The following is a 12,295-nucleotide window of genomic DNA, read 5'->3' as shown; positions in this document are numbered from 1 at the left end:
GGAAAATTTAGTACAGAGGGTAAAATAGGGAAAACCATCTCTATCATCATAAAAACATTTTATTGGACCTCAATGATTAAAATTATGTGATATTAAGGCATACATATTAAGACAAACAAATGGAACAGAGGAGAAAATACTGAAGTAGATCAAACTACATAAAACAATTTAATATATGATACAAGTAGCCTCTCAGATCAGTGCTGAAAAATAGATATTCAACAAGTTGTTTGGGAAAAACTTGGGACCCATCTGGAAAACAATAACCTCTGATCTGTTACCTAACACCATCCATGAGCATAAATTCTAAATAGATCAAAGATGTAAATGAAGCCCTGTGAGTGCTAGAACAAAACATGGAGAAATTATTTGATCTCCTCAGAGGGGGAAAGGTCTTTTAAATTTCAAAATTAAATTAATAAATATTAAAAATTAATATATTCAACTACCTAAAAGATAAAAGTTTCTGCTTGAAAAAATAATCATCAACTTCAAAGACATATGAAAAACTAAGACAAAAGTGCAATTTATGTCACCAACAAAGGTGACTCTTCATCTTAATTATTCATATAAATCCTTGAAACAACCCTACTCCACTAAGGATCAGGTATATAAAACAAATATAGAAGCAGAGAAACAAAACTTTCTGGCTATGTTAGAAGGCAAAATAGCATATGATTAGGCAACCATTTAGCAGATATTTCATTCAAATAAAGAAAGCATATTAACCAAACCAACAGCTTTGAAGACCACTTAACAGGGACACAAAATAATCTTGCTCTTTCTAAAAACATCAAATATTTGAATTCTAACCAACCCTGTTCCCACTGTGGTTGTGGCTTTCCTTTATCCTGGCTCTCTCACCTAGAATTATGGTGAACATGAAAGCTCTCCATACATGCTCAAAACTTGGCTAAAATTCTAGGTTGCAATTTAGTTTTGTGGACAGAGCCTGAAACTGACCATACATCCCAACTCTGTGGCCTTCAGGCCACTTTATGTACCTCGAGTAGTCTTGGAAGTGTGGGAATGACCTGTGTGGGCCTGGAGATAGGTTTGGGCTGGCCTGTGGGCAATAACAGCCACAGTCTTCCCAGGGAACCCCGGGTCTTCACACTGATGCAGTCTGGTTAAATTTCCCCAAATCATTTGGAAAATGGTCACAAAGCAGGAATGTTTAATTGGTCCCAAGTGGTAAAGGACCACAGGCTTCTGGCTATGCTTTGAAAAACCTTACCACAGCTAGGATTGTAAGTCAATCCAGCTGCCAATTGAGGAAAATTCCATTAAATTGTGTTTGCCAGAATATATATGTATTATTTGACTTCTTATCATTTGCTTTGCTTTCTAGCACATTTAAATTCACTTACCAGAGGATGTATAGCTCTTGCCTACATACATTTTGGTTAAATTTATAGTTAAATCAATACTAATTCAACAAACATTAAATGTTTTAATTTTTGATGTATTCTATGTATGAAAGTATCCTTTATTTGACAAGAAGAAAAAAGAAAGAGAGAGAGAAAGGAAGAAAAGGAAATAAGAAAACAGGAGAAACACATATAACCAAGTGATACATTCAACACAAAAAGGAGATTTTTTCAATAAACTATCACATAAACTTGCTTCTGCCTCTGGCAAAGTCTATTGATCAAACCATTGGTTCATTCTTGGTTTGGAAAGCAAATGCAAGCATTTTGCTGCTTCCAGCCTAAGCTGAAATGGATGCTCAAAGCACTACTTTTCAGTCCTGCAAGCTATAGCTAAGAGTGACTGCTCAGACACAGTGCTAAGAATGCTGTCCTTCAGGGCATCTGGGAACATATTTAATTTTCTATCCAAAGACATATGTAAGAATTCATCTAGGTTTGCCTCAGTGATGATTTTAACGGATGTATTCATATTTTAAAGGATACAAATGATGGGGACAAATCAGGATAGATAGCAAAGTAGGGCCTTAGTAATTTCAATCTCCCAGAACTACTACCTAGCCCTCTTGGGACCCTCCTTTGATCCCCAAAGTTTCAAGAGTCCTCATGACATCTCCTATCACTTTCATCCTCCTCCTCAATCAGTACATGAGATTAGATGCTTTGGGAATGTGAAGATACACATAACCAAGGACAAAAGAGATTGCTAGCTCCTTGAAGAGCTGCCTTTCACCTAGGATTGCAACATATAATTAAACAAAACTAGGTTAGCTCCTTACAGGAAAGAACTATTTGGATATAGAGATGCAAACCCCCAATATAGCTAACCATTCATCATACATACTCAAAAATCCATTAATTCATTCATTTATTCTTAGATTCATCCATCCATTCATTTATTTGCTAAGTATATAGAGAGCATCAACTAAGTACCAGGCAAGGTTCAAAGATAAACCAGAAGTCAAAGCATTCTTAGCTATAACAAATAATGAAATAATGGCTGAAAACTCCACAAATTTGGCAAAAGACACTAAGAAGTTGAATGAATCCAAAGTAGGATAATTCAAAACAACCTCAGTAAGTGCAAAATAGGATAATTCAAAATAAATATATACTCTGACACATTATATTTAAACATTTGAAAACTAAAGACAAAGGAAAAAATTTTTAAAGTAGCCAGAGAAAAATGACACATTACCTACATAAGAACATCAATTCAAATCACAGGGGATTTTCTCATCTGGCCAGGAAAAACTGCTGAAAGGAAAAAGTATCAACTGTTAATTCTATATCCACCAAAATGATCCTTCAGGAATGAAGGGAAAATAAAAACAATCTTAGATAAAGGAAAACTAAAAGAATTGATTGCTAGAAGGCCTATCCATAAAAAAATTGGCTAAAGGAAGTTCTTCAAACAGAAAGGAAATTATAAAAGAAGGAGCCATAGAGTATCAGGAACAACAGAAGGTTAGGAACATGGGCAATAAAATACACTGTGCTGGCCAGGTGCAGTGGCTCATATCTGTAATCCTAGCACTTTGGGAGGCCGAGAAAGGAGGATCTCTTCAGTTCAAGACCAACCTGGGCAACATAGCGAGACCCCATCTCCAGAAAGAAAAAAAAAAATTAGCTGGGCATGATGGTGCACACCTGTAGTCCTAGCTACTCATGAGGCTGATCCAGGAAGGTCACTTGAGCCCAGGAGTTTGAGGTTGCAGTGAGCTGTGATCTTGCCATTGCACTCTAGCCTGAGCAACAGAGTGAGACTCTGTTTTAAAAAAATAGACTATGCTTTCCTTCATAAGTTTTATAAATCACTTTTAATGATTGAAACAAAAATTACAGCACCATGTGATACTCAAGGTAACGACATTTAAAAGTGGTGAAGGTGAAAGGACTTGAATTGAAGTGATATTTCCACACTTCACTTAAAGTGGTAAAATGTTGATACAAATAGACTATTACAAATCACTCATGTATATATTAATGCCCAGAAGAATCACTACAAAAGCTTGTATACAAAAAAATAAAGACATACACCCCAAAATACTGTAAATAAGACAGAATCCTAAAACTGTTCAAGTAACATACATACAAAAAAAAGAGGAATGAGACCCAGTAGAAACAAATAATAAAATGGCAAACTTAATTAAGCACTAACATATCAATAATTACCTTAAGTATAAATTATGGGAATATAATAGTCAAAGAACAGAGCAGGACAGAAGCTATTAAAAAGAAACACAGGCCAGGCACGGTGGCTCACACCTGTAATCCTAGTACTCTGGAAGGCAGAGGCAGGAGGTTCACTTGAGGTCAGGAGTTTGAGACCAGCCTGAGCAACAAAGTGAAACCTTGTCTCTACAAAAAAAAAACAAACAAAAACAAACAAACAAAAAACTTAGCCGGGCATGGTGGCACATGCCTGTAGTCCCAGCTACTCGGGAGGTTGAGGCAGAAGGATCGATTGAGCCCAGGAGTTTGTGGTTGAGTGAGCTGTGATGACACTACTGCAATCTAGCTGGGGCAACAGAGCAAGGCTCTGTCTCAAAACCAACCAAACAAACAAACAAAAACAGAAAAATAATATGTGGCCAAAGATATGGAAGTGGCAATAGCAGAGAACAAGTATTTAGTTTGAGGAGGACTTCTTAGCTATAAGATCCTTATCATTAATGCTGTTTTCATACCTGCTAACACAACATTCATTCTGCAATCTATGGATCAAGAAGTAATTTTGACTTTCAAGTCTTACTATTTAAAACCACATATCATAAGGTTATACCTGGCATGGATACTGAGTTCTCTCTTATGGATCTAGACAAAGTAAATTGAAAACATTCTGGAAAGGATTCACCATTCTAAATGCTATTAAGAACATTCATGACTCAATGGGAGAAGGTCAAAATATCAATATTAATAGGAATTTGGAAGAAGTTGATTTCAACCCTCATGGATGACTTTGAGGGATTCAAGACTTCTGTGGAAGAAGTAACTGGAGGCAGCCGGCCTGGCTGCCCCCACCTGGAATGACCGTTACAGACTAGAGCCAGGGTCCGGCATTTGCTGCCTGCACCCGGCTGAGAGAAACGTGGCCATGGCACACGGCCAGGAGAGAGAGGACACCACCGTCCACCCCACCAGCAGCCCGACCCTGTCCGTGAGGCAATGTTCTTCTGGAGTACACTTTACTTACATTCAGTTACTGTGGCACCTACCTGGCTAATTACTCCTCTCTCCCAGAATTTGAACTGACCCTTTGGAACTGGGAATGGAACGTCATTTTGTGCAAGAAATCACAACCTGGTGTAGATGTGAGCCAGATGTCTTTTAAACCCATGAACTGGTGCCAGCTGTGCTTATCAAGTCCAAGTACAGTGAGTGTGTGGACCATTGAAAGATGTAACCAGGAGCATTACTTCAAACCAAAGATGGTAAAGCTACCTCTAGAAGATGGGTCTTTTCTTGAAACAGACATAGTTTTCCCCCAGTCTGTGCCCAAAGATCCCATCTATGGACCTATGCTGCTGTCATCCATCGCTGGGCTAGTAGGTGAAGAGGCAGAAACTTTCACCCCGAAAGACGACGTGTATCCTTTGCTTCACCCAACTGTGGATTGCTGTACTCCAACAAGTGATCTGTATGTTGGCTGTGAAGAGGGTCATCTTTTAATGATTAATGGAGATACCTTGAAGACAACCATGCTTAGTAAGACAGAGGAAGAATCGCCATTGGACAGAAGAAATCTTATCAGTCCAATCACCTTGGTATATCAGAAGGAGGACGTGTTTGCTTCTGGAATTGATGGCTTTGTGTATTCTTTTATTATTAAAGATTCAAGTTACAAAATAGAGGATTTTCTTGAGATTGAAAGGCCTATTGAACATTTGATGTTTTCTCCCAATTACAGAATGTTGCTGATTCAAACAGACAAGGGATCTGTTTATATCTACACTTTTGGTGAGGAGCCAGCATTACATAAAGTCCTAGATGCTTGTGATGGGAAATTCCTGGCAATTGACTTTGTCACTCCTGGAACCGAATACTTTACGACACTCACACATTCAGGGGAAGTTTGTCTTTGGTGGATGGAAGATTGTGCTTGTGTAAGTAAGATTTATCTGAATACCCCAGCCACAGTTCTGGCTTTCTGTCCCTCCTCCCTCTGCACTGCCATGGGCACTGTAGGAGGCTCTGTCCACTTTGTTAACATCCAGGATCCGGAATCCCTCCACGGACTTCACAAGGCCTTTCTCTCTGAATCACCCATGCAGCACCTCATTTATGACCAGAGAGGAATATTTCAGTTGGTTGGAACATCAGAAGGAAAAGGTCTTTATTATCAATGCCAAGCCCTCAAGTTCATTTGAGATTATTGGATTCACAGAGATGGGCAAAGACATTTTGCAAATATCCAGTGTCTCTTCTGGAAACAGATATCGTGGAAGTGCTGGTGCTTTCTCCACTTCCAGAAACAGGAAGAAGCAGGCTGGAAATGTTCATTCTGCCTATAATACTACCACAAGACCTGATGGTTTCTGCAACCTTTACTGATGAAAGAGGGAGGCTGAGAGATGAATTCATTCATAAGTACCTGTATGAGGTGGAACACACTCTGTCCTCTGCCGTCTTGGACTTTCAAAGTCACCAAATATATGGCTTCTGTAATCACACGCCTTATATCTGTAGCTATCCTCTTCCTGAAAAAGAACATAGTGGTGTTTGCATTCTTAAACCACACCAAAAAGTGAAAAGCAGACAGTATGGACTTGGAATGTTCTATCTGTCTTCATATGGATTGTGGCTTGCAACGTTAGCTAAATGTGGAATTCTGTGTATCCGAGATGTTTATACTTTGGAAACATTTGTTCGGTGTCGGAGTCATTCTTACCAGGGGCGCAGGATTCAGTCGATGAGAATTTCAGTGAATGGAGAAAGCATTCTGGTGAATGGGAGAGATGATGGCACACTTATCTACCTAAAATGGAGGCATTTTGAAGGAAACTTAGCCACTGAAATTTTTGACTATTCCCAGAGACTATTAAGTTCTATGATCCATACCACGGAAGAGGAGAATGATTATTTAAGTACAGCATCCGAAGTTCCCTTAGACTTGGGATCCGAACCTGAACCTGAACACATAGTACATCAGAATATGAGGTCTTCTAGCATTGACACATCACAAGAGGAATTAGTGTCAATGGATGTTACAAAGGAAGTTCCCTGGATACAACAAAAATGCCAAGAGGCCATCAGAAAGGAAGTTGATCAGTTTTCAGAGAAAAGGAAAGAGATAAAAAGAGGAATTAAAGGACTTGCTAAAACTGTTATCAAGATGATGGAAGAAAATGAAACAGTAAGATAATATTGCAAAATTAGACCAACATGAATTTGGCCTGGATCTTGAGGAACTGGAAAGGCTTAATGATGAAAGCGAGGAAGAAGTGGCAAAAATGAGAAGGGACGCAGAGATACACAACCTAGCCAAGAGCTATTTGGCTGAACTTATTAAAAATGAATGCTGGGACTCCATGATGGTGAAAAGTCGAGCTCTTAAGTACTTTCACATCCCCTATGTGGTTGAGAACTTCCCAATGAAAGAGCACACAGATGAAGAGCAGAAAGAATTGGAGAGAGTTCTACAGCAAAAGAGGATCGAAGCAGAGTGTCTGAAACTACAAAAGGAAATTGTAGAGGTTCATTCTGCAATTAGCTTGGTTAAAAAGCATCATGAAGAGGAGGATGAGGAACAGGAACAGGAAGACAAGCTAGGAAAAAATGCCAACTTGCCCAATTACCTTCTTAGGAGTCTGAGTACTGACTTTGGGGTAGATACGTCATTGCTGACACGCCAATGGGAACTTCATTTGAAAGAGGAGAAAATTAACCAAATTATATTACTAAAAGATATTATTTACAAGTTAAAAACTGCTTTCAATGCTGAGTTTGATACCGCATATAGACAAAAAGTGTTTGAAATTGCACGTGTGAAGGAAAGAAATGTTAGAATTCAAGAAATTATTTTAGATCTGGAGTTGGAAGAAAAAGTCTGGTGACCAGAATTTGAGGACTGAGAGGTGCCGGAGAACGCTTGTGTGGAAAACGAGGAGATCATAGTTCTCAAACATGTTAATCCCTGACAAAAAGCCAAAGCAGAATTGATTACAACCCGAGAAATGCAACATCGGCTTCAGTCTCAGAGCATGGACACGAGACACCAAGCCCTGAATGACATGATGGGAGGTGTTCTGGAAATGAAGAAGGAAGACATTTTGATAATGGTGATTCCTCAGCCTCCTTTCATGGCAAAACCTGATGCCATGTGGACCGAAGAGGAAAGGAAACAATTCAAAGATTATAGGCCGGGCGCTGTGGCTCACACCTGTAATCCTAGCTCTTGGGAGGCCGAGGCGGGCGGATTGCTCAAGGTCAGGAGTTCAAAACCAGCCTGAGCGAGACCCCGTCTCTACTATAAATAGAAAGAAATTAATTGGCCAACTGATATATATATATAAAAAATTAGCCGGGCATGGTGGCGCATGCCTGTAGTCCCAGCTACCCGGGAGGCTGAGGCAGAAGGATCACTCGAGCCCAGGAGTTTGAGGTTGCTGTGAGCTAGGCTGACGCCACGGCACTCACTCTAGCCCGGGCAACAAAGTGAGACTCTGTCTCAAAAAAAAAAAAAAAAAAAAAAAAAAAAAAAAAGATTATGAGAAAAAAGTCAAGGAGTTAAATGAAGAAAGAGATAAGTACAGAAAACTCATTAGAAGCAGAATTAAAGAGACTTCAAAACTCTATACAAGAAAGCACACAGAACTTGGATGACAATTTGAAAAGACTCTTTGAAAGGAGAGTAAAGGCAGAGATGGTTGTCAATCAGGAGGAATTGAAAATAAATAATCTTATTTTTTCTTTACCATTGGATGAAGAATTAAGCTCCAGAGAACTATTCCTGAACAACTACCTAGCAAAGCAGCATCATGAGAAAAGCCAGTCTTCAGAAGCCATCTGGAAATCTAGAAAATACCTGGATGTGTACAAGGAACAGTATGACAACTTACTGGCAGAAGACAAAATTCTTGATCGGAGCTTTAAAAAGGAATTTTCTGAAATTCCCAGTCATCAAGTGGAAACACTCTACAAACTTTTTAAATGCTGACCAAGGATTCACAAGCATAAAACACACAGAGAAACAACCAGTATTGTCCCTTATGGAGAACGACCAGGATCTGCCAAGTTGAATAAGAACAACTTTGCCTAGTTAATGAAGGCCATGGACGAGTTAGACAATATTAATCACATGCCAGAAAGCTTGGACCCCTTGGTCTGGGATCATTTCTGCACAACCAAAAGAATAAAAGTGGAAAATGAACAGAAGGTAAAGCAGAAAGCAGCTGGCTTAGTGGAAATGGTGGCTTTCCTCCGAAAGAGAGTTGAGGAGGATAAAAAGGTGCAACAGGAGATTGAGAAAGTGTTCCATGAACTCATCCTATTACAGGAAGATAAAGTGAAATACCAGCTGAATTTGACGATCCAAATTCTTCTTAAACAAGGACAAATAGAACTGGAGAATTTCCAGTTAATACTGGACTATACTGACGCAATTCTCATCGACATGAACATAATCGAAGACCTGAATTCTGTGATTTGGACTCAAGGACAAAAGAAAGTTGCTAGCATGATGGAAAGTAAAGAGGTACACAAAGGAATATTTCAGATTGAATGGGAGCATAAGAAAATGGAGATGGAAATGGAAGATCTAAATCAAAAGGCTTGAGATATTCAGATGCTGTTTTTCTCAAGAGATTGTCAAAAGTTCCTAAATGAACCCAACTATGAATCTCTGATTAGTCTTCATATTGGCATAATGGAGCAAACCATTGCTGTTATATATAAGACCCGTAGAAAGAATGTGGAAAACTGCAAAAAACTACTCAAAAAACTGGGAAAGTTCAGCAATCAAAAAGATGTAGCAAATTATGGTCTAAGCTGCAATCTATGAGAAGAGTTGGTAGCTGTATCAGAGAGAAAAGACATCTGTAATGCAATGGAGTCTAAATTAACTTGTGAAAAGATTGTCAAAGAACGATATGAAAACATGATGCAACAACAGAAGTTAACAAATATTTCAAAACAACAAGCTGAAGAGATTTCAATACTACAGGCTGAAGTAGAAAGATTACAGATGAAAACATTTCCTGCTCTTGTTAAAATGTAAAAACACTGGCAGGAAAGCACAAGGCCAAATTAGTCATTTTACAAATTATTTCATTTGGGTAAAATGATTTCTTTTTCTTTCATACTGGGAAATTTAAGTAGAGTCCCCTCTTAGTGCATATTTTTAATAGCAAATTGTTTAATTTTATCCTTGATCAGCATATAAACTTTTTTCATGCATGAATAAATCTGTAAAATACGAAAAAAAAAAAAGTAACTGGAAATGTAGTGAAAATAACAAGAGAACTAGACTTAGAAGTGGAGCGTGATGATGTGACTAAATTGCAATCTCATGATAAAACTTGAATGGATGAAAAGTTGCTTCTTATGAATGAGCAAATAAAGTGGTTTCTTGAGATGGAATCTACTCCTGGTCAAAATGCTGCGAACGTTGTTGAAATGACAACAAAGGTTTAGAATATTCCATAAACTTAGTTGAAAAAGCAGCCACAGAGTTTAAGAGGATGGACTCCAATTTTGAAAGAAGTTCTCCTGTGGGTGAAATGCTACCAAGTAGCATTGCATGCTACAGAGAAATTTTTCATGAAAGGAAGAGTCAATCATTGTGACAAATTTAATTGTTGTCTTATTTTGAGAACTTGTCACAGACAACCCAACCTTAAGCAACCACCAACCTGATCAGTCAGCAGCCATCAACATCAAGGCAAGAACCTGAACCAGCAAAAAGATGATGACTCACTGAAGGCACAAATAGTTGTCAGGATTTAAAGACAATATAGTATTTTAAAATTAAGATATATACATTGTTTTTTAGACATAATGCTATTGCATACCAAATAGATTATAGTATAGTGTAAATGTAACTTGTATATGCACTGGGAAACCAAAATATTTGTGTGACTTGTTTTATTGTGATATTTGCTTTATTGTGGTGGTCTGGAACTGAACCCGCAATATCTCCGAGGTATGCTTGTACCATTAATCTTTGCGTAAAAGAAAATTAAATACTTAGATGTGACTCTGAAAGAACATACTCAGGACTTACATGCTGACAAATGAAAAATGCTGATGAAATAAATCTAAGAAGACCTAAATAAATGTAGAGACATGTCATGTTAATGGGTTGGAAGGCTTAATAAAAATGTCAGTTCTCAAATCAAAGACTCAATTCCCTTCACAATAGCAACAAAGAAATTAAAGTACCTAGGAATATACTTAACCAAGGACGTAAAAGACCTCTACAGGGAGAACTATGAAACACTGAGGAAGGAAATAGCAGAGGATGTAAACAGATGGAAATCCATACCATCCTCGTGGATCGGTAGACTCAATATCATCAAAATGTCTATACTACCCAAACTGATCTACAGATTCAATGCAATACCTATTAAAATCCCATCAACATTCTTCACAGATATAGAAAAAATAATTTTACGCTTCGTATGGAACCAAAGAAGACCCTGAATATCAAGAGCAATTCTAGGCAACAAAAACAAAATAGGAGGCATTAATATGCGAGATATCAAACTATACTACAAAGCTGTAGTAATTAAATCAATATGGTATTGGCACAAAAATAGGAATATTGACCAGTGGAACAGATGTGAGAATCCTGATATAAAACCATCCTCATATAGCCATCTCATCTTTGACAAAGCAGACAAAAACATACGCTGGGGAAAAGAATCCCTTTTCAATAAATGGTGCTGGGAAAACTGGATAGCCACCTGTAGAAGGCTAAAACAGGACCCACACCTTTCACCTCTCACAAAAACCAACTCACGCTGGATAACAGACTTAAACCTAAGGTATGAAACTATTAGAACTCTAGAGGAAAAAGTTGGAAACACTCTCCTAGACATTGGCCTGGGCAAAGAGTTTATGAAGAAGTCCCCAAAGGCAATCACAGCAGCAACAAAAATAAATAAATGGGACATGATGAAACTACAAAGCTTCTGCACAGCCAAAGAAATAGTCATGAAAGTAAACAGACAACCTACAGAATGGGAGAAAATTTTTGCATCCTATGCATCTGATAAGGGACTGATAACTAGAATATACTTAGAACTCACAAAAATCAGGAAGAAAAGATCAAATAACCCCATTAAAAAGTGGGCAAAGAAAAAAAAAAGTGGGCAAAGGACTTGAACAGAAATTTTCTAAAGAAGACAGAAGAATGGCCAACAAACATATGAAAAAATGCTCAACATCTCTAATCATCAGGGAAATGCAAATCAAAACTACAATGAGATATCACTTAACCCCAGTTAGAATGGCCTTTATCAAAAAATCTCCAAACAATAAATGCTGGCGTGGTTGCGGAGAGAGAGGAACACTCCTACACTGCTGGTGGAACTGCAAACTAGTTCAACCTCTGTGGAAAGCAATATGGAGATACCTTAAAGCGATACAAGTGAATCTACCATTTGATCCAGCAATCCCATTGCTGGGCATCTACCCAAATGATCCAATGACACTCTACAAAAAAGACACCTGCACTCGAACTGTTTATAGCAACACAATTCATAATTGCAAGGCTGTGGAAACAGCCCAAGTGCCCATCAATCCAAGAATGGATTAATAAAATGTGGTATATGTATACCATGGAATACTATTCAGCTCTAAGAAACAATGGTGATATAGCACATCTTATATTTTCCTGGTTAGAGCTGGAACCCATACTACTA

At 38.1% G+C, this 12,295-nt stretch overlaps 1 pseudogene; it reads left to right on the top strand.

Annotated features, from left to right (window-relative positions):
* The window catches only part of LOC105866346 (cilia- and flagella-associated protein 43-like), a 59,400-nt pseudogene extending 49,752 nt beyond the window's left edge, over positions 1 to 9,648 (top strand).
* The last annotated feature ends 2,647 nt before the right edge of the window (positions 9,649 to 12,295 follow it).

The sequence above is a fragment of the Microcebus murinus genome, chromosome X, assembly GCF_040939455.1.
Source record: "Microcebus murinus isolate Inina chromosome X, M.murinus_Inina_mat1.0, whole genome shotgun sequence".
NCBI classification, from domain to species: Eukaryota; Metazoa; Chordata; class Mammalia; order Primates; family Cheirogaleidae; genus Microcebus; species Microcebus murinus.
This window is presented reverse-complemented; position numbering and strand designations above follow the sequence as displayed.